Raw genomic sequence first — 24,028 nt, forward strand, 5'->3', positions numbered from 1 at the left:
CGGAATTGTCTATTGTAAGTTTGTAGGAGGGAAAGCGTGTTAATAGTGTAACGTCATGTCCGCTTAGAAATACAGCAATCACAGAGCACCTTCCGTCTTTATTTTAGCAGAATGCTGCATAATAGGCTATCAGCGTTCTGTCGACCAAGGGAAATCAAACTTTGAATTTGAGCGTTATAAGTCTGTAAACGTACTCCTGATCCACTGGGGGATGGGGCAGATATTTTAGTTGGTCTGAATCCGTGCGTGAGAATTCGAAGAGAAATAAGGTCAGTGGTAGAAATAATGCTAATCATAGCTGTTATATATATGTGTCCTTAAGATATTTAAGTTTCGATATGTTTATATTATACCACGTGTCACTTTCATTATAATTGCGTCCTTTGAATATTTCGCAAATGTACCTTGTAACGGTCGATGCCCTTCAGTGGCTCAGCGAAACCCGTTGTGGACCAAGCAAAGGCACTCCATTGTTTATTATTACGTTTGAGATTGAGCCATATGTTGGGTCCACCGAGAGGAATCGTATGCCCCCCCTCGATTCTAGCGATGTAAATCCATAAAATACCACTGTACAACCGGAAGACTTGTGCTTGAGAACAAACAAACCAATCACAAGTCAGCACAAGTGTTATCTTGTAGGGTTTGATGAGTATGTTTCTAAAGAAAATTGTTACTTAGTTTCAACAATAGAAACTAGCTTCTGGTTAGGAAGGTGTAGTTTTGATGTTTATACAAACCACGCTTCAGAAACGTTGAGATTATCACACGTAAATACCTAAACGAAACACCGAGTAAGATAACTAAATATTGTCGTTTTCTAATACAATTTCACCTACATTCCAATATTGTACATTGTAACGATAAACTCTCTCTTTTCCATTACGTAAGCCCCTAGTGGCTCAGCGGTATGTCTGCGAGCTTAAAACGCTAAAACCGGGTTTCGATATCCGTGGTGGGCAGAGCACAGATAGCCCATTGTGTAGCTTTGTGCTTAATACAAAACAACAACAACCATTAAATAATATATATTTTATAGACATATATTACATAATATAACCATAGTATATAGTGGATGATTCCATATAAATTTTAATGGCAAACATTTATACTAAACAGCAGCCTGTGACGAAAACCTGCTGAACAAAGAAAACCATTCGAGTAATAATTTGTGTTCACCTTGAACCTCAAATTACAGTTTATATACAAGGTTAGGCGCCTAAGAAAAATAGCTGGTAATAGTTACAGGAAGGAAAAATAGTGAGATTCAAACCCTCTAAAACCACTCTTTACAAGAGACAACGGAGCAGACAGAAGTATCAGAAATAATGTATACTCAGAAACGATTGGGTGGACCCATGGGTCTTAACACCGTACACGTGTGTGTTATAATAGGTGGTGTCGTTACTATTTAGAATCCTAATAAATAAAAAGATTATAAGTCTTTATTCCAGCCAGGTAATAATAATAAATTACTCTTATCGGAATTATAATCAATCATTCGTGCGTGATCGCACGCTCTCATCAGGTGTATTTAATTACATTTGACCTTTTGGGCGCTGCATTTACACTGATGAGATGACTAACAAAAAGACGAGAGTAAGGAAACACGAATAATAATAGTGAGTGTTCGATTTATGACGTATTAACACTAGAATTATTTGTATTGGATGTGTCGAGGAATAATTAGGTCAGCGGTTTCAAAGTTCCTTAACCCTCAAGATGAGCGGCCAAAAAAAACGAAAATAAAACCAAAAGTAACGCGATTCCAAACTCAGTCTGTTTGCGCTTGTTTTTGTTAACTTTGTATTCATTAAACCCAATACCTCACGCGAACTTGGTGAACAGAACAGCGAATGATTACCTACGATGCCTGTTCACCATGAGAATCGTCCTTGGATGTTGTTTAGAAAAGATTTGATATTGTAAGTATGCAAATCACACGAAGCTCTACCAAAAACAAGCATGGTACGAGAGAAAACGCCACCTGGTGAAACTGGTTTCTTACAAAAGTCGCTTCGGCGTTCTAGTTCGTTTTGGAACATTGCTTTAGGCCTAATGATTTATTACTGGCACTCGTTTATTGCGCCATTGTTGTACTAGTTGACCGAATTTTCGCCATTTAATTCGAGCGGTATTCACGTTTATAGCGTTAGGCTAAGCTGCTCCTGTTGTGGCCCTCACAGACATAATTCCTCGCTTCAAAATGCTCTAGGTAAGTAAGACTTTTAAAATATACATTATATGTCTTCTTGTGACCACTTTGTGAAGTGTTTGTGATATTTAGGTCTCTCGTAATTTCATTTATTTTTGACAAAATTCCAACGTTTTCTCATAAACAACTGTTACGCCAAACTAAACAACTCCAATGTGTAGATATATTTAGTTCGCTACTATTATTGAAAATGTCGGGAATTTTTATTTCGTCAGTGTCACTTAAAATGTGAACAACATGAGGCACTTATAATCTTCCAGTATCATTAAAAGTGTCAAAAATTTCAGTTACAATATTTCTACTCGTGCAAAATGTAATGTTTTTCTTTGTTGTTAAGTGCAAAGCTAACACAATGGGCTATCTATGCTGTGCCCGCGAGTTTCTAGCGTTATGAGCCCTCAAACGCATCATTGAGTCGCTTGGACAGTCACTGATCGTTGAGCTATTGAGTTTGATTTTAATTAATTATTGTCATGAATGTCCTTACTATTCTTAAAACATTTTGTCTTTTTGAAGTTAAGCACGAAGCTACACAATGTGCTACGTGTGCTCTGTCCACCATGGTTATCGAAACCCGGTTTCAAGCGGTGTGAGTCCGCGGACATACCTCTGTGCCACTGTGGGGCTATTTTTAAAAAAGATCTTGTGAGCTAATCATGTTGAACGTTTTATCTTTAATTAATTCAGAAAAATATCCACTCAGTTCTGATTTATTTTGATCGGTTTGATTTGTCTTGAACTTCACGCAAAGCTACACGAGGGCTATCTGCGCTAGCTGTCCCTAATTTTGCAGAGTAAGACTAGAGGGAAAGCAGCTAGTCATCACCACCCACCACCAACTCTTTTACCAACGAATAGTGGGATTGGCCGTAACATTATAACGCCCCCACGGCTGAAAGGCCGAGTGTGTTTGGAGTTATGGAGATTCGAACCCGCGACCCTCAGATTACGAGTCGAGTACCTTAACCACCAGGTCATGATGGTTCGATTTAAATTTGATTTCACGAGACAACTGGTAAACACAGTCTCGATAAACTAACCTCACAAGTTCGCTTACAGTGATGAATGTACGTTCTGCGAGTCGCCCTTCTCACCTTCACATTTCTTATCCTAACTGGATTTTAGTGAGTTGATAAAGGTGGTTCCTCGCGTTTGTGGGCGGTTGGTAACGTACAGGATTATTTACTTGTTTACTTGTTACGCGCATTCGCGGAGAGCCACACAAGGGCCTATATATGCTAGCCGTCGCTAATTTCGAAATTACAGTTAACATCACCCAGCGACAATCTTGGGGTACTCTAATGGATTTCGACTATCACTCTTATGTGTCCAACCCAACGACCTTCAAATGCGAAGTGTGATTTTACGGAAACGGAACGCGAACTATAGAGCCTCAGATTCACAGTCCCACACAATAACCATGCTCGGGCTATAAAAACGAAAAATGAAACACAAATACACATAGATTAAGAATACAACGCAAATGATCTGGTTTATAGATTTGGCTTGGTAAAGCTTCGAGATTTAATTGGAAAACTAGAATAAAATAAATGATATAAATATAGGATGGGCGAATGTATTCCTGCTTGTCTAGTTTAGAACACTAATCCACTAACTCACTATAACTGTCAAGCTCACCAGAAGTGACGTTTTCTCACAGCGTGAGAACTTTGAAGTGCGTCAGTAATGATCATAGGAAGTCCACTCAAACAGTTTTATATGCTAAAGCATCATGAAAATAGAGGGAACGTTCCGGAAACGATACGTTTTTTTTGTGGTTTTTTTTCTGATGCATAAAGAGGCGGATATTCTTTGACGTGTCTGCACTGGTGCACTTAAATAGAAATATCAGTGCGATTTTTGAAATGTTTTTTTGGCATTAAATACAAGTGTCTGTTAATGTGCTGCTAGTTCTAAATCTGCCTTCGAAACATACAGCTTCCCTTTTTTCAGCCAGTCGCGGCTACTACTGTTTTAATTAAATAGAAATCGGATAATATGTGTTTGTGCGAAAAAATAGAGTAAGTATTTTGAAAATAACGACGCTAGGGGTGCACACATCATATTGCTTTTGTCAGTGTGTTTCATAGCAAAACCACATTGAGATATCTGCTGTGTCCGCCGTGGGACTCCAACTCAGGATTTCAGCGTGGTCTTTCCGCTGTCTTTCAGAGGGCTTATCATATTACACATTCGATTCTACAAATCTGAGCGACCCAGGTAAACCATTGAAGTACTTCATTATAGAATCTATACACACATAAGGCATATAAATACATATGTAGACAGCTTGGCTCTATAGAGACGTTCCTGATCACTTCAGTTCAACAGAAACCTTGTTTGATAAAAAGTAGATGATAAAAACAAGCAAGGAGAGAAACAAGGAGAAAGACGGATAAAAAAGCGTCCTATAGAAACTCACGTGAAAATATCTTCGTGAATTTCCCTTTCTCTTGGTTGTTTTTAGAGTAAAGCCACATCGACTATCCGCTATGTCTATCACGAGACATCGAATCCCGGAATTTAGAGCTGTACATTCGTAAACTTACTGCTATCCCACGAGGGGACTTTTTCTCGAAGCAATTGTCAGTACCGATACGGCTTTGGATGTCGTGTTAATCGAATTATGAGCAATACATAACAACATTTCATTGTTGTAACTTGGCAATCAAACAAAGCGATGTGGACGAAGACTGGTTAACTGTATTAGTACACGTAAAAAAAGAGGCCTGACAACTTGGTATTCGTGAGTTGAACAAGATACCACGATCTTGTACGTCACAAAATTTTAATAACTTTCCTTATCAGAAACGTTATCCTTAACGTTTTCTTCTGGTATGTGAAACTTCGAGTGAATAGAGGGTAAACAATTATATACAAAAGAACACCATGGACTCTTTCACCTGCATGCTGCAGAAAAAAGCTCGTTGAATGTTACTTGAATCTCACTGAATAATAGGATGTTCTTTCTTAAAAGGTAAGAGGTTATATACTTAGTTTTTAAAATAACTATTTACAACAACAGTAGCATTTATTCAAGTTCTTTAGTGAAATTAGAGTAAACCAAATCATCAGTCACATTTAGTCACGTTCTTTAATCAAACTACAATAAAACAAATCATCAGTCACATTTAGTCAAGTTCTTAAGTGAAACTACAGTAAACCAAATCTTCAGTCACATTTAGTCACGTTCTTTAATCAAACTACAACAAAATAAATCATCAGTCACATTTAGTCACGTTCTTTAATCAAACTACAATAAAACAAATCATCAGTCACATTTAGTCAAGTTCTTAAGTGAAACTACAGTAAACCAAATCATCAGCCACATTTAGTCACGTTCTTTAATCATACTACAATAAAACAAATCATCAGTCACATTTAGTCAAGTTCTTTAGTGAAACTACAATAAAACAAATCATCAGTCACATTTAGTCAAGTTCTTAAGTGAAACTACAGTAAACCAAATCTTCAGTCACATTTAGTCACGTTCTTTAATCAAACTACAATAAAACAAATCATCAGTCACATTTAGTCAAGTTCTTAAGTGAAACTACAGTAAACCAAATCATCAGTCACATTTAGTCACGTTCTTTAATCAAACTACAATAAAACAAATCATCAGTCACATTTAGTCAACTTCTTAAGTGAAACTACAATAAAACAAATCATCAGCCACATTTAGTCAAGTTCTTTAGTGAAACTACAGTAAAACAAATCATCAGCCACATTTAGTCACGTTCTTTAGTGAAACTACAGTAAAACAAATCATCAGTCACATTTAGTCACGTTCTTTAGTGAAACTACAGTAAAACAAATCATCAGCCACATTTAGTCACGTTCTTTAGTGAAACTACAGTAAAACAAATCATCAGTCACATTTAGTCAAGTTCTTTAGTGAAACTACAGTAAACCAAATCATCAGTCACATTTAGTCAAGTTCTTAAGTGAAACTACAGTAAACCAAATCATCAGCCACATTTAGTCACGTTCTTTAAACAAACTACAATAAAACAAATCATTAGTCACGTTCTTTAATCAAACTACAATATAACAAATCATCAGTCACATTTAGTCAAGTTCTTAAGTGAAACTACAGTAAACCAAATCTTCAGTCACATTTAGTCACGTTCTTTAATCAAACTACAATAAAACAAATCATCAGCCACATTTAGTCACGTTCTTTAGTGAAACTACAGTAAAACAAATCATCAGTCACATTTAGTCACGTTCTTTAGTGAAACTACAGTAAAACAAATCATCAGCCACATTTAGTCACGTTCTTAAGTGAAACTACAGTAAACCAAATCATCAGTCACATTTAGTCACGTTCTTTAATCAAACTATAATAAAACAAATCATCAGTCACATTTAGTCAAGTTCTTAAGTGAAACTACAGTAAACCAAAACTTCAGTCACATTTAGTCACGTTCTTTAATCAAACTACAATAAAATAAATCATCAGTCACATTTAGTCACGTTCTTTAATCAAACTACAGTAAAACAAATCATCAGTCACATTTAGTCAAGTTCTTTACTGAAACTACAGTAAAACAAATCATCAGTCACATTTAGTCACGTTCTTTATTGAAACTACAGTAAAACAAATCATCAGTCACATTTAGTCACGTTCTTTAATCAAACTACAGTAAAACAAATCATCTGCCACATTTAGTCAAGTTCTTTACTGAAACTACAGTAAAACAAATCATCAGTCACATTTAGACAAGTTCTTCACTGAAACTACAGTAAATCAAATCATCAGTCACATTTAGTCAAGTTCTTTATGAAACTACAGTAAAACAAATCATCAGTCACATTTAGTCAAGTTCTTTAATCAAACTACAGTAAAACAAATCATCTGTCACATTTAGTCAAGTTCTTTACTGAAATTACGACAAATTTAAAGTAATATTGATAACAACTTCATTCAATCGAAGTAAATATCTTATCTTGAGATCTGATCAGTAAAACGTTTAATTCAATCAACAGGTACCTTTATTTTTTGTATACGATATATGAAAAAATAATGATTATATTTAGTGGACCTCCCCCTGTGGTGCAGTAGTGAGTGTCTCGGCTTATAATGCTAAACTGGGTTTTGGCACCTGTAATGGGAGGTACCCAGATGGCTCATTTTTAACATTCGGTTTAAAACAATTCGCGTGTCATCATTCATATAATTTATATAAATTTATGAAAGAACACTGGGCGTAGCCTATTTGTTAGCGTACCCAAAATGTGGATTAGATCATTCATCTCCATTAAAAACGTGCTGTCTATTGAGTGGTATGTCAGAGTTAGTTCAAGAGCTATGTGGCGGTGTGCGCTATTGACCAATTGTCTTCTGACCAGCCTATCATTTCTCCATTAGGGATACCTATGGGGAAATAATACTTGTTAAAGTTTGTGCGAAGCTGTCTAACGAACAATAAGCTGGCTATCACGGGATAATTTGTTTTGGGTGTGTGGAAATTCTTATTAAAGTACGTACAAATTAAGCGACTCCAATAATAGATACGGAAGCGTATTGGATAGCACCAGCAAAACTATGATGTTTTCTTTACATACATATAACATAAGCGAAACGCCATGATAACAATGGACATCTTACTTAAATAACTAAGTGTTGACTGTAGAAGCGAAACGTTAAGGTAACGACCAGCGTTTTATATGAATTATTAAATAGTTAACTGTTGACTGTAGAAGCGAAACGTTATGGTAACGACCAGCGTTTTATATGAATTATTAAATAGTTAACTGTTGACTGTAGAAGCGAAACGTTATGGTGAAGATGCACATCGTATTTCAATTATTAACTGTTGAATATATGAGCGAAACGTCACGATGATGAGCAGGATGGATGACAACGTTACCTGATGAATTCATGACGTTTGCAAATTGTGTTTCAATTAATAAAATATTTTAATAATGAATATATGTGTGTATGTGTGTGTATTTGGTTCTTTTGGTTTGATTTTATTCGCTAAGCCACTCCAGTACTGTTTGCACTAGCCGACTCTAATTTATCAGTGAAAGACTAAAAAGAAGGCAGCTAGTAATTACCACCTACAGTCAATTATTGTCTATCGTTTAGCAAAGGTAACTGTTCAGTTGATTCATATATTGTACTTATAACAATATCTATACGTTGGTGAGTCGTGCTCTTAAATTGGGTGTACTTTGTTCATCACTCGATACTAGCACTCGTATATCTATAAATAAACAAACTGTTAATAGGTAAAGCTGTTACTTGTATTTCTATATAAAACTGTTACTTGTATCTCTATATATAAACTGTCAGTGAGTAAAACTGTTACTTGTATCTCTATATATAAACTGTCAGTGAGTAAAACTGTTACTTGTATTTCTATATAGAAACTGCCAGTGAGTAAAACTGTTACTTGTATCTCTATATAGAAACTGTCAGTGAGTAAAACTGTTACTTGTATTTCCACATATAAACTGTCAGTGAGTAAAACTGTTACTTGTATTTCTATATAGAAACTGTCAGTGAGTAAAACTGTTGCTTGTATTTCTATATAGAAACTGTCAGTGAGTAAAACTGTTACTTGTATTTCTATATAGAAACTGTCAGTGAGTAAAACTGTTGCTTGTATTTCTATATAGAAACTGTCAGTGAGTAAAGCTGTTACTTGTATTTCTATATAGAAACTGTCAGTGAGTAAAACTGTTACTTGTATTTCTATATAGAAACTGTCAGTGAGTAAAACTGTTACTTGTATCTCTATATAGAAACTGACAGTGAGTAAGACTGTTACTTGTATTTCTATATAGAAACTGTCAGTGAGTAAAACTGTTACTTGTATCTCTATATAGAAACTGTCAGTGAGTAAAACTGTTACTTGTATCTCTATATAGAAACTGTCAGTGAGTAAAACTGTTACTTGTGTCTCTATATAGAAACTGTCAGTGAGTAAAACTGTTACTTGTATTTCTATATAGAAACTGCCAGTGAGTAAAACTGTTACTTGTATCTCCATATAGAAACTGTCAGTGAGTAAAACTGTTACTTGTATCTCTATATAGAAACTGTCAGTGAGTAAAACTGTTACTTGTGTCTCTATATAGAAACTGTCAGTGAGTAAAACTGTTACTTGTATTTCTATATAGAAACTGTCAGTGAGTAAAACTGTTGCTTGTATTTCTATATAGAAACTGTCAGTGAGTAAAACTGTTACTTGTATTTCTATATAGAAACTGTCAGTGAGTAAAACTGTTACTTGTATTTCTATATAGAAACTGTCAGTGGGTAAAACTGTTACTTGTATTTCTATATAGAAACTGTCAGTGAGTACAACTGTTACTTGTATCTCTATATAGAAACTGTCAGTGAGTAAAACTGTTACTTGTATTTCTATATATATACTGTCAGTGAGTAAAACTGTTACTTGTATTTCTATATATAAACTGTCAGTGAGTAAAACTGTTACTTGTATCTCTATATAGAAACTGTCAGTGAGTAAAACTGTTACTTGTATCTCTATATAGAAACTGTCAGTGAGTAAAACTGTTACTTGTATTTCTATATAGAAACTGTCAGTGAGTAAAACTGTTACTTGTATCTCTATATATATACTGTCAGTGAGTAAAACTGTTACTTGTATTTCTATATATATACTGTCAGTGAGTAAAACTGTTACTTGTATCTCTATATAGAAACTGTCAGTGAGTAAAACTGTTACTTGTATCTCTATATATATACTGTCAGTGAGTAAAACTGTTACTTGTATCTCTATATATATACTGTCAGTGAGTAAAACTGTTACTTGTATCTCTATATATAAACTGTCAGTGAATAAAACTGTTACTTCTATTTGTATATAGAAACTGTCAGTGAGTAAAACTGTTACTTGTATCTCCATATAGAAACTGTCAGTGAGTAAAACTGTTACTTGTATCTCCATATAGAAACTGTCAGTGAGTAAAACTGTTACTTGTATTTCTATATAAAATCTGTTAATGAGAAAAACTGTTACTTGTATTTCTGTATAGAACCTGTTAATATATACATATACCTACAGAGAACTGGAAGTTACAACTCGATATTTAAGTTCGACCTTGATATAATATTGGCTCTGGTTACAGTGGTGGTAGTCCGATATGTTACCTTACTGAATTTGGCGAATACGCTGTGGTTGGAATACTGTTATTATACACTCTATAAATTCTTGGAAATTTTAAGGGACTAGGTAAAGAATGTAGTGTTTAAAAATGCAATAGGCCTAATATTAATGTACTATGAGAAATATAACCGAAATAATTCTTCCTCAGCTTGTAAATAGGTCATGAAATCGTCAATATTTATCTACCTACCTGTTTGGTCAAGTGTGTTAAGGCGTTCGACTCGTAATCCGAGGATCGCGGGTTCGAATTCCGGTCGCACCAAACATGCTCGCTCTCCCAGCCTTGGGAGCGTTATAATGTGATGGTCAATCTCACTATTCGTTGGTAAAAGAGTAGCCCAAAAGTTGGCGGTGGGTGGTGATGACTAGCTGCCTTCCGTCTAGTCTTACACTGCTAAATTAGGGACGGCTAGCGCAGATAGCCCTCGGGTAGCTTTGCGCGAAGTTCCAAATCAAAGAAACCTTCTTAAAAATGTAGCCGTGTTCGTGTTAGTTATAGAGTTGTGGTGGGATTCCCGTATATATATATTTCTGTGTCTTAGGTTTTCAATATACAGTAAGGACACTATGTGACTGAACGCCAAACAAGGTGACTCGTGCTTTGCATTATTCACAGATGTTTTATCAGCACAGATAAAACAAAAATTAGACAGTTAAATGTATCATGTGGGAGTGAACTCTGGAACAAGTTTATATTCTGGAAAGTGACCAAGATTTGCAGAAAATAAAATGTAAAAACGTATCTAGAAGTGATCTAGATAAATGTACAAGCAGGCATGTAGACAGAATAACTAAAATATAGAAAGAGAAACAGGAAGGTAAATAGAAAACATACATAGATAAGCAAACAGATAGACAGTGTTTCTTAGCAAAAAATTTCAAGTTTCAGCACGTGACGCTTTCGCCTAACATAATTGGTTGACTTCTTTGTGCAATGGCCCCTAGTTCAACAAATATTTTAGAAACATTTTTATCACGTGATACTGAGTCAGTTAGAGATAAGATAATTCTAAAGAATTTGTTTTTTTGTAGAGAAATGGCAACCGAACCAAGTTTCACGAGTTTCTAGTTTTCATACTGTTTTACCCAAGTTATAACGTTATGTTTGATGTTTAATAGATTATGTGGTTGTGTTTGACTGTTATTAAATTATAACGTTGTGTTTGATGTTTAATAAGTTATAGCGTTGTTTTAGACGTTTAGTAACTTAAAATAACATAAAGTTTAGGGACGACATGGAACGTTTTGGTCCATCTAAGCTATCCTATCCTCTAAACTAAATTAAAACTGTTAAAAAACATACAATGCCAGTCTTCATCTTTCATATATATAATTATCAAGCTGCTTTCTCTTAAATTCACTTAAATTTATCGCCTCCACAACACCTGAAGGCAATCCATTCCAAAGGTCAACTGTCCTGTAAGTAAATTAAAACTTTCTCAGCTGAAGACAGCTCCTACCTGGACAAAATCTATACTTGTGTCCACGAGTCCTACTATTTTCTCTATTAAGTATGAAACAAAATTATTCATCCAGATTATCAATTCCCTTTACGATCTTAAACACCTGAATGAGGTTCTCTCTATCTCTTCTTTTTTCAAGAGAAAACGGTTTCACAGATCTCAAACTCTATTCATATGACAATCCTTCCATTCCAGACACTATTCTAACAACTCTTCTCTGAAACCTTTCAATTAACTCAATTTAAGGATCCCAGAACTAAACACAATAAATACTCTAATGTGACTTAACCAGTGACCTGTACAATGAAATTACAACCTCTTTAGAATTGTATCCAATATTTCTACTGATATAACCTAAAATCCTATTTCCTTATTATTAGCGACAGCACACAGTTTAGATTACTATTACACCAAGATCCATTTCCTTCATAACATTGTTAAGGTTATTCCCATTTAAATTATACATATAATTCAAATTATGATAATGCATTATCTTACATTTATTGTAATTAAAACCCATCTCCATTTATTTTATCAACTCACTAAATGATTTATATCCTTTTGTAAATCAGCAGTAGCATCTTCACATCTAGTAACACTAGATGTATATCAAAAACTGTCAAGATTCTAAGCCTAATTCTTCAGGTACACCACTTGTAACATTAATCTAGTTTGACTGAACTCCATCTATAACAACCCTCTGCTTTCTTTCATCCAGCCGCTCATCTATCTAATTCACTAACTTATCTCCCATACCTGTAGAGATAAGTCCTTTACAAGCCTTTTATGTGGCACCATGTCAAATACTTTTTGAAAATCCAGATAGACCAAATGTACACTCTTACCCTCATTTACATAAGCAGAACCTTTTCAAAGATTTCAAAGAATGTCAAAAGATTTACAAGGCAAGACTTTCCCTTAGTGAAACCATGTTGACCATTCAATAAAATTTTAAACTTTGTTAAATGTTTTTTTTTCAAAGCATATTTTATCAAATTTTCCAAAACGTTTCTAACTGATGCAAGAGTAATGGGCCTATAATAACTGGGACAATTTTTATCGTCTACCTTGAAAAGAGGAGTAAGATTAGATAACTTCCAATCCTCTGGTACCTGCCTACTTACCAAAGACTTACAAAACGTAGTAGTAAGTAGTTCATATGTTTAATCGTTAACCTCTTTCAAAACCCTTGGAGAAATATTACCTGGCCCAGAAGACTTATCGTTTTTTAAACGTTCTAATTTTTTCTTAACGAGTTTAAAATTATTTTGATCATCTTGTTCGACCTTGTTTCCATTTATCATTTATTCAGGCTAAGGAATATTGCTCACATTTTCAATACTAAGAAAACTGAAGAAAAAATAAAATTCAATAATCCAGCCATCTTATAATCATGAGATATGAGCCCTCATGGGTCCTACCCCATCCTAACATTTTGTTTACCTTTAACGTATTTTAAAAACTCCTTATCTTTTTTGTTCTCAATTTTCAGCCAAATTTTTTTCGCGCATCCTTTTCAGTGTCCTAATTTGCTATTTCATCAAATTATTTTTTAAATCTTTTAAACCTATGTGAGCCAACCTTATTTTTTAAAACCTATGTGAGCCAACCTTATTGTTTTTAAACCTATGTGAGCCAACCTTATTTTTCAAACCTATGTGAGCCAACCTTATTTTTTCAAACCTATGCAAGCCAACCTTATTTTTTCTAAACCTATGTGAGCCAACCATATTTTTTTAAACCTATGTGAGCCAACCTTATTTTTTAGTTGCAGCTACCGTTTTCTTTCCATGAGGAATATTTAAAAATTTTCCCCATTTAATTATTGTCTCCAAATAATTCAGTTGCCCAATTCACAACAGACAATTGTTGTAACATCCCTTCAAAATTTACTGATTTGAAATTTCTAATCAAAACATCATTATTCGAGGTCTCCATGTTCAGCACAGTTTCACCTTCACCCAAATGTTTTTCATATGCTTCACCATTTCTATGTTTGAAGTTAACAATAAATTTACAATAGCATTGTTTCTAGTTGGCTCCTTGACCAATTGGCGGAAAGCCATTCTGAACAATTTCCAAAAACTTTATCCCTTATAATTCGACTATAGAGTTTCTCAGTCTATTTTCCTGAAATTAAAATCATCGATTAACAGCTGGGATCTTAAATCTCATTGTAAAGTTTCTCACTAATTTCATCAGTAACACCTGATGGTCTGTAACATTTTTTTTATTTATATTATATGTTATATTTTATGTATATTATATGTTATATATAACATTTATATCCAATAATATAAACCCGAATGGATCCAATCTCCTTGCTGTTGTCTTTTATATCCTCAACTTCAATAGTACGTAACTAGTACTTCACTTATAAAGCTACTACTCCCATCTTTAACACTCTATCCATATTAAGTAACCTGTAACCCTGTATTTCAAACTTCTGCCATCAAAGTAATCTATGTTTAACCATGTTTCAGTTATTGTATCAAGATCTTCTGTTCTTGCTGGTGCTCTAAATTCATCTGCTTTATTTATAATAAGTCTAGCATTACAATAGTAACAACTAAGCCTAACCCTAGAGTTACTTCTAGCATTATAATAGTAACAACTAAGACTACCCCTAAGAGTTACTTCTAGCATTACAATAGTAACAACTAAGCCTAACCTTAGAGTTACTTCTAACATTACAATAGTAACAATTAAGCCTAACCCTAGAGTTACTTCTAGCATTACAATCGTAACAACTAAGCCTAACCCTAGAGTTACTTCTAGCATTACAATAGTAACAACTAAGCCTAACCCTAGAGTTACTTCTATACTCATTTCCTATGCTGAATATTTTTATATCTTTTTTTTTTATTTAGTCTAGTCCTCATCACTGTCTAATCCTAGTTTAAAACATTCCTTACAGGTGAACTAATAGCCCTTGTAAAACAAGCCATTCATAAAATATTTAAATGTAAACCACCCATTCCAAAAAAGCTCCAATCAAACTGATCTGACGAATACAAGCAGCCAATCAGCTCATTCTTACATATTAACCCGACTATGGTATTCAGCCCTAGAGACAAAAGTAAGTTACGTTCCTCTTTCTTAGATGCCTTTATCAACCACTCGAACTTATAAATTTGCTCCCCTGACCTACCTCTCTCCAGGTAATTAGCCCCTACATGTGCCCCAAAAACTGCAACTCTAGCCCCTATTATTATATCTCCTACTCTGTCAGTGATATCCTCTACCTGTGCGCCTGGGTGACATAATCTAATTATTTTTATATTATTTACTTCACAGGCTATGCTATCCTTATGTCTTGTCAAGGAATCACCTATAACTTTATTATTATCTGCATCTTTGTCTGGCCATTTTATTTTCCTTCTCTCCAACAGATCCTCATCTGTGGAAGCCAAGGGTTGAAATTTGCTCTTCAACATAATATGTTCGTTACAATTAATTCTACCACTTTTAACCCTAACAGCACTCGACCTAATTTCCTGAAAGTTATTGCTAGCTGATGTATCCCTTTGTACTTACGAATAGCTTAATATTCTCTATAAGTCCTGCTGTCATTTCCAACAGTCTATACTTCTCTTTATCTATTGCCTCTACTTTAATTAAGATTAAATCTCTAGCATGTTTGGTGCGACGGGAATTCGAACCCGCGACCCTCAGATTACGAGTCGAGCGCCCCCTAACCACTTGGCCATGCCGGGCCTTTGTACCATCTCTTCAATGCTATTGAAATACGCCTATGTATTTACGTTGTAAAATTAAACTACAGCGTTTGTTATTATGAAGAAATAAAAAAGACACTTAAAAGTTAACGTCATTTGTGAACTAGTTTTGGAAGAATATGTCTGTACCGCTAAATAATTAAACAGTAAAAATCAGTAATTAATTAATACCAATAAGAACTTATACAGTATCAGTGGACGATAAGTTAATTAATCATTAAATCAGTGGAACGTTTTCATAATAAAAACATGACCTAAAGGTTGGTAATTCGCTTTCCTCGTGGTGGAACTGACTGGTTCGCGCATTTTAACCTTGGCTGTTAAGGTAGCCTAATAATTAGTACAAAAACATTCGATCTCATTTATCCAGTAAAACCTGTTGTATGTAATCGACGGCAGGAGGCTATTTGTCTTCTAGTCTTTATTTATTTAATTTTTAAAACACGGTAAACCTCACACATTTATTAGGTCACGTCAACAATTGAACAAAACGCATGCGCATCTCCGAGTTGGTTTCCTTCTTTCTTTGTTTATTTTCACGAGGCTGTGAAATTAACTGTTCCTATACTAAGAAAGCGCCCTCTAAATGTGTATTTTAATGGTCTGTTAGTTTTTACGGTGGCCTTACGAGGAACCTTGTTTTCCCACTCTTGTACTTGAAAAATTCCAGTGAATAACAATAGAAGAAAATTAGGTGATGCCAAATCCCTGACTAGTTAGATAACTGTGTTACTAAAATCGTTCCAGCAGAAGTAACTCAGGCACTCGCAGATCTTACAGGAAAAGTTATACACTTCTCCCTCACTATGTGTTAGAAAACAAGTTTGTTGTTGCAAGCTTTGATCTCTTAACATGCACACACACACACACAACAGGAAATGACGTAACTGTAAATAAAATCTCAGACTATTGTATATTTGGACACAAAATGAATTCCACCGAATTGTGGTCACTCTTAATTCTATATGAAATTATGATTGAATTGTTTTAACCTGACGAAACCTTATGGGTCAGTGAACCCCTGGATTCAGACACAACCTTCTCTGGTCTTTGCTCCCCGCTAGTCCAGCGGTAAGTCTCCGGATTTACAACGCTAAAATCAGGGGTTCGATTCCCCTCGGTGGGCTCAGCAGATAGCCCGATGTGGCTTTGTTATAAGAAAATAAACAAACAAACAAACTCTAATCTTTGAATTAACTATCAGAAGGAGGGCAGCCAGCGAATGGAAGTACTAGTTGAGACGTTGTGGGTTCAAACATTCAACTCCTAATCATTAACTAATTCTCTTTTGCTGCTGGAAAGTTGTTTTTTTATCAGCGTTTGAACTCTGCCTGACAACGCATTTGGATACTATGGTCACAGGCAGTAATTATCCTTTATAACTCGAGGAGGACAGTAAGGAAAGATAGTGGAGCAGCAACTTTGAATTTCAGTCATATTGTGTTGTTTTTGTCTGATATTAATTACCTATAAACAATTAATGTATTACATAATATTGTACAATATTATGTACATAATATTTATCTTACAAATTCATAAATTTCCTTTTAGATATTGTCCCTCTAGCGACACAGTGGTATGTCTACTGCTAGAAACCGAGATTCGATACCCTTGGTGGGCAGAGCACAGGTTGCCCTTTGTATAGATAATAACAAACCAAGACTTTTACAGTTTAAGTATTTTTTTAAATGCTTTCGTTTAAATTCACAGATAATTTTTAAACAGACTTTCACGTTCTTGTGCATTATTCATTTATTAATATAAAGTTAATAGATTTTTACCATAAAAAGTTGATGTTTTTCACGTAAAAGTTTTGGTGCGTTTTTAAATTTACTTTAAGAACTTGTAAAGTTCTTCACTTCTTGTTTGTATATATCACACTGATTTATTTTTTGTCAATTTCCTACGTCTTTGCTAAATCAACTCAGTGACCCGTGAAGTCGTATGCCAAGAATATCACGTGCATCTAAATAATAAAGAGACCAAACGATCACGAGGGAATGAAGTTAATAAACATATATTAAAGTCTTCTAATAAATGTTTTAATTATTACATTTTAATTAACATCTTCGTAGTGCTGAAAAAAGTTTCAAAAATTAGTCAGTTGCGTTACGTTTGAATTTCGTTCAATCCGACTCGAAAGCTGCCGACGACAGCCGTTTCCAGTTTAGAATGGATAGAGGAGGCACCTAGTAAACATTACATATGAGAGGACGAATATGTTTCGAAAACGGGATTCGCAACCAGCAAATTACGAGTCGAGCACCCTGACCACTATGTCCTTACTTAACTGGGTTATTTATAAATGATTGTTTTTCCAGAAGTTTCGTTCGTTGGAACCAGTTATCCTTTCACCTTGATAAATTACACAACGATAGGGAAATACTTAATAAACAAATTCAAAGTACGCCTAACGTTTACACCTAACAAGGCCCGGCATGGTCAGGTGGGTTAAGGCGTTCGACTCGTAATCTGAGGGTCGCGGGTTCGAATCCCCGTCGCACCAAACATGCTCGCCCGTTCAGCCGTGCGGGCGTTATAATGTTACGGTCAATCCCACTATTCGTTGGTAAAATAGTAGCCCAAGAGTTAGCGGTGGGTGGTGATGACTACCTGCCTTCCCTCTAGTCTTACACTGCTAAATTAGGGACGGCTAGCACAGATAGCCCTCGAGTAGCTTTGTGCGAAATTCAAAAAACAAAAACAAACAAACTTAAACTCTTAAACTGAAATAGTCCAGTCTAGTTTGAAATATGTTGTTATTAGTCAGGAGAAGATTGAAAATCTGTTTTCATTCAGTTTTCTGTTTAATCCTTTAGTTGTGTGCCAGATTCAGTTTTCTGTTTAATCCTTTAGTTGTGTGCCAGATTCAGTTTTCTGTTTAATCCTTTAGTTGTGTGCCAGATTCAGTTTTCTGTTTAATCGTTTAGTTGTGTGCCAGAATTGCTGGACTGTGATTTCATCTTTAAAATACGTACGTTATCCGATAGTCGCTCTTTCTTTCATATCTAGTACAAAACTATACACGGTCTGTCTTCGTATAGCTGTCTCTAGTTTTAACCTGATAAGACTCGACTACTTGACTGCTAGCTTTTTACCTACACACATTTGATTAATCAGTTGGTTTTGAGCGACACCTTTATGTCGCACCCAAGCACGGGTCCAAAGCGCCGAGCATGCTTTTGAAGATTTTGTTTGTTTGTTTTTGGAATTTCGCACAAAGCTACTCGAGGGCTATTTGTGCTAGCCGTCCCTAATTTAGCTGTGTAAGACTAGAGGGGAGGCAGCTAGTCATCACCACTCACCGCCAACTCTTGGGCTACTCTTTTACCAACGAATAGTGGGATTGACCGTCACATTATACACCCCCACGGCTGGGAGGGCGAGCATGTTTAGCGCGACGCGGGCGCGAACCCGCGACCCTCGGATTACGAGCCGCACGCCTTACGGCTTTTGAAGAAGCGGGAGAGAAATTTTGATTCATAGTGCAAGTAAGCTAACCAGAAGAACACACCCGGTTCACTTACGATGTCACAGTATATCCACTGATATAATTAATAATGGGTTCTTATTTAAACCTCTCCCAGTTCACTTACGATGTCACAGTATATCCACTGATATAATTAATAATGGGTTCTTATTTAAACCTCTCCCAGTGCCCTAGCGGTATGTCTGCGGACTTACAATGCTAAAAACTGGATTTCGATACCCGTGATGGGAAAAGATAACCCGTTGTGTAGCTCTATGCTTAACTACAAACTAAACCTTACTTAAACCTCACACTTTAAACAGCGAAATGTCGTACGAAGCCCTCGCCGCCCTTTGACCTACAGAAGATAATCTGGAATTGACAAAGAACAGTCAAAGCGAATCATTTAAAAACACGCCCACTCTTCAGTTTCTGGCTCTAATAACATCACGTGATCGGTTCTTATCAGAACATACGACCATCACGAGACTCCAAAGACAATAAACGAGCAAGGTCAATCCAGGGTTATTTGCGCTGGCAAGGAACACTTAAATCCATTGTTTGTAGGGAAACAACTATTTCTTTCAATTTGTTTGAGAAAAAAATCTAAAAACGAATTGTAATTTCTGAAAGCCAGCTATTAGCTCACAAATTATCACCTTATTAAATTTCAGTTTAAATTCAACCTCTCCACTGAACCAATAAAACAGGACTCATAATTGAAGTAAAAACCCTTCACTCAATCAATAAATGAAATCAGGACCCAAAATTAACTTCTAACATCTTTACTGAACTAATAAAATCAGGACCCAAAATTAACTTCTAACATCTTTACTGAACTAATAAAATCAGGACCCAAAATTAACTTCTAACATTTTTACTGAACCAATAAAATTAGGACCCAAAATTAACTTCTAACATCTTTACTGAACTAATTAAAATCAGGACCCAAAATTAACTTCTAACATTTTTACTGAACCAATAAAATCAGGACCCAAAATTAACTTCTATAACATCTTTACTGAACTAATAAAATCAGGACCCAAAATTAACTTCTAACATCTTTACTGAACTAATAAAATCAGGACCCAAAATTAACTTCTAACATTTTTACTGAACCAATAAAATCAGGACCCAAAATTAACTTCTAACATCTTTACTGAACTAATAAAATCAGGACCCAAAATTAACTTCTAACATCTTCACTGAACTAATAAAATCAGCACCCAACTTAACTTCTAACATCTTCATTGAACCAATAAAATCAGGACCCAAGTTTGAATTCCAACCCTTCAACGAATCATTAAAACTAGACCACATATCGTTTTTTTAAATGATAGTGAATAAGGTGGACATCCGTAATTTATTTTTTTCCGAAATTTGACGACACTAGTGTGAAACTTTTTTTTTTTTCCGGGAAACACTATCTAGGTCAGGGTTGTGTCTAGTAACGTAGGGAGTAAGTAGGTTACCAATCACTGCCACCATTATCAGAACTTTGATGAAACATGCTATTGTTGTGTTAGGAATAGAGAGATAGTCCAATTGTCATAAACAGAGACCAACTCTGAAGTGATATTCAAGATAAACTGTTATTGTCTTAAAATGAACTTGTGTAAAAATATATAGAAATATATTTGAGCGTGTTGAATTTCACTCAAGGCTACTTGCTTTAACCGTGCCTAATTTAGAAGTGATAGACCGAGGAGAAGACACCTAGTCAATAACACCCACTGCCCACTATTGGGCCGCTCTATAAGAGCAAATAGTCGAATTGTCAGTCACATTAAAATGCTCAATGGCTGCAAAGGCTAGCAGAATTGGTGACAGGATTCGAACCCGCGACCCTCAGGCTGCCAGTCGTAATTACATTCTGAAAAGATATTTAAGATGAGCTGTTGTGAACTTTGAATTGATTGGTTCAGTAAGACGTGTAAAAGGAAAAATAAGGCTCCTCGTTAAGAGAACAACGTTATTCTAGAGGGACAGCGTTGATCATATTCGACTCTTATGAAATACGAAAATGTGTTCGTGTGTCCGTTCAGTTATGTGGCTTTTTTATCTGACCGAAGAGCGGGATTCGACCATCACACTTACGGCGCACCCATGGTCCCCCGGTGCAGAGCGCGTTTTTGCGGCAAAGCTACACGAATACTATCTGCATTAGCCGTCCTTAATTTAGCAGTGTAAGACTAAAGGGAAGGCAACTAGTCATCACCACCCACCACCAATTCTTGGGCTACTCTTTTACCAACGAAGTGTGGGATTCACCGAAACATTATTATGCCCCCACAGCTAAAAGGGCAAGCATGTTTGGTGTGACAGGGATTCGAACCCGCCACCCTTGGATTACGAGTCGAGTGCCTTAACCATCTAGCCATGCCGGGCCCTGTAAATTTTCTAGTAGGTTATACCCACCACGGCCACATATGCCCAATCAAGTATGATATTCAAATGTCTGCTTCACCTTCTGATTGGCTATCCCGCTGGGAAAGCAGTAAGTCTACGGATTTATAGCGCTAAAATCAGGGGTTCAATTCCTCTCGGTAGACACAGCTGATGGCCCGATGTGGCTTTGCTACTAGAAGAACACACACACAAACACACCTTCTGATTGAATCTTCAAGAATTATCGGTAGGGACCAATCCCACCTGCTTAAAAGCAAAACATTTTCCTAAAAGTACTGACGCATAAACTGCTTATGGGTCTATGACTCTGTTGGTTACAGAGTCACTAATAATACACGAGTCACACGAAATATTTGAAACGTAAAAATCCTCAACACTTTAGTTAGCCGTCTTTCTTACTATAATTCCCTTGTAGGTCAGCGTTAACATAAAATCCGGGGTTAGATTTCCTACGGTGGACCTACGTAGGTTGTTCATTGTGTAGTTGTGCGCTAAAACAAACAAATATACCATAATTTATATTTTACTAGGGGTGCGTATCTTATCACAATATAATAGTGATTTCGCCTTGTAATACGTTTTCCTTTGTTTGTAATTGACCACAAAGCTATACATTGAGCTATTTGTGCTCTGCCCACCACGAGTATCGAAATCCTGTTTCTACCGTTATAAGTCCGCAGGCATAAGTTTTACCAACGGTTTGTCACAACGTTTGAGAGTCTTGTCTGTAATTTATTATCTATATTACTAGCACTGTCTTATTTATAAGTACTTCAGACCTTACAGTGAATTTTCAACTGAATGACAGCTAGTAAGAGAAGTAAAATTTAAAAATCTGATATCTGTTTTGTTACGTTACTCTGATTGTGATGATTCTGATAAATACAACATGTAGTACTCATCACTCACGTTCAGTTATTGAATCATTATATTTTAGTAAAAATAATTTATTAGAAATTCTGAGTTTTTCTGTTGTTATTGCTTTGAATTAAGCACAAAGCTACAAAATGGGCTATCTGTGCTCTGCCCAACGCGGATTTAAGTGTTGTAAGTCTGCAGACGTACCGCTGTGCCACTAGAGGGCTTTTTCTGTACAAAAGACTTGTAATGTTTACTCTAAGCTTGTCAACTTTCGTGAAGATATTCAAATCATATCGTGTGTATGTGTGTGTGTGTTTGGATTTAAGCACAAAACTACACAATGGGATATCTAGGCTCTGCCCTTCACGGGCATTGAAACCCTGAGTCCACACACATACCCCTGTGCTACTGGGGGGCAAATCATGTCGTATCGGACGATGTATCGATAAAATCGTGTCACATATACCTGACATGGCCAGGTGGTTAGGGTGCTCGACTCGCAACTTGCAGGTCGCGGGTTCGAATACCCGTTCCACCAAACATGCTAACCCTTTTATCCGAGGGGGCGTTATAATGTTACGGTCAAACCCAGTATTCGTTAGTAAAAGAGTAGCCCAAGAGTTGGCGGTGGGTGGTGATGACTAGCTGCCCTCCCTCTAGTTTTCATTGCTAAATTAGGGATGGCTAGCGAAGACAGCCCTCGCATAGCTTTACGTGGAATTCAGAACAAACAAACAAACAATTGTATAACGGTTTCACGATATGAGCATTGTATCGCTGTGTCGTCACGCCTTTAATTATTTCAACCAATATAATTCATCTTGAACGGTAGAGTGAAACGCAGTTGAACTTAGATTCCAATGTGGAAAATATTTATGCACAAAAAACAAACAAACGAGAAAATAGTACAAAATTTTCATATAACACAGTTGGAAATTAGTTTTATATTATACGACGTTTCAAACAACTTTTGGTTTATTTTATTTCAAAATCGACACATCAATCTGTTTGTCATGTGACCGCTTTTCTTTGTAATCAAGTTAAAAAGCTATTGGATGAAAGTTTGAAAAAACAATATCGCCATATATGGATAATTCTTTCATAATTTTAAGATTATTTTTTAACATATTTAGTTTATGTACCAGCATAATCTATATTTTATTTTGTTTGTGTTATTTATAAGGTGTAACTTTTGAGATAGATTAATTCCCAAATATCTCACAACTTATGGTTAACAAATTACATGAATTTAACGAGACTCTACGTGCAGAAGATTAGTGCTAACACAGTATCCAGTTGTTTCTTCTCCGGTTAATAATTACTTCAACTGCTAGTCTTTAAATTCCTATCCGAGCCAGCACGCGCTGTCACAGTCGACATTTTCCATCGCTGAAAATAGCCGTAAGTATAAACCTTGAGCGTCAGTGCTGTAATTGGAGCATGAAATACGCACAGGTAACCCTAAATAATACTTTTCACGTGTTACTAGGCCTAAATCAGTACAAGATTTATGTGATGACTGTCGTTTAGTGTTGATGAACCATGAGTAAAAATGTAAAACACAACTTTGTAGCATCTGAAACATAAAATAGGAATCCACTGGCGGATATAGAGGAATGGAGGGGGTCAAAGGAGGTCATGACCTCAAAACAAAAAGAAACAAACAAAGCCCATAAACAGGCGGTTTGTTAGTACGATTCACTGCGATGTGAAATAGATTTTCGAGA

At 35.7% G+C, this 24,028-nt stretch overlaps 1 protein-coding gene across 6 annotated transcripts in view; it reads left to right on the plus strand.

Annotated features, from left to right (window-relative positions):
• LOC143254101 (uncharacterized) overlaps positions 1 to 24,028 on the plus strand; it is a 105,135-nt gene that overhangs the window by 4,388 nt on the left and 76,719 nt on the right. The window contains exon 1 of one of the 6 annotated variants that reach the window (XM_076508876.1): positions 1,817 to 2,215. The exons of the other annotated variants lie outside the window; for them this stretch is intronic. The gene's annotated coding sequence lies outside the window, so the exon portion shown is untranslated. Of the gene's footprint in view, positions 1 to 1,816; positions 2,216 to 24,028 lie in introns of those variants that run through there. 6 annotated transcript variants of the gene reach the window in all.

Source organism: Tachypleus tridentatus, chromosome 6 (genome assembly GCF_004210375.1).
Source record: "Tachypleus tridentatus isolate NWPU-2018 chromosome 6, ASM421037v1, whole genome shotgun sequence".
In the NCBI taxonomy this organism is placed as follows: Eukaryota; Metazoa; Arthropoda; class Merostomata; order Xiphosura; family Limulidae; genus Tachypleus; species Tachypleus tridentatus.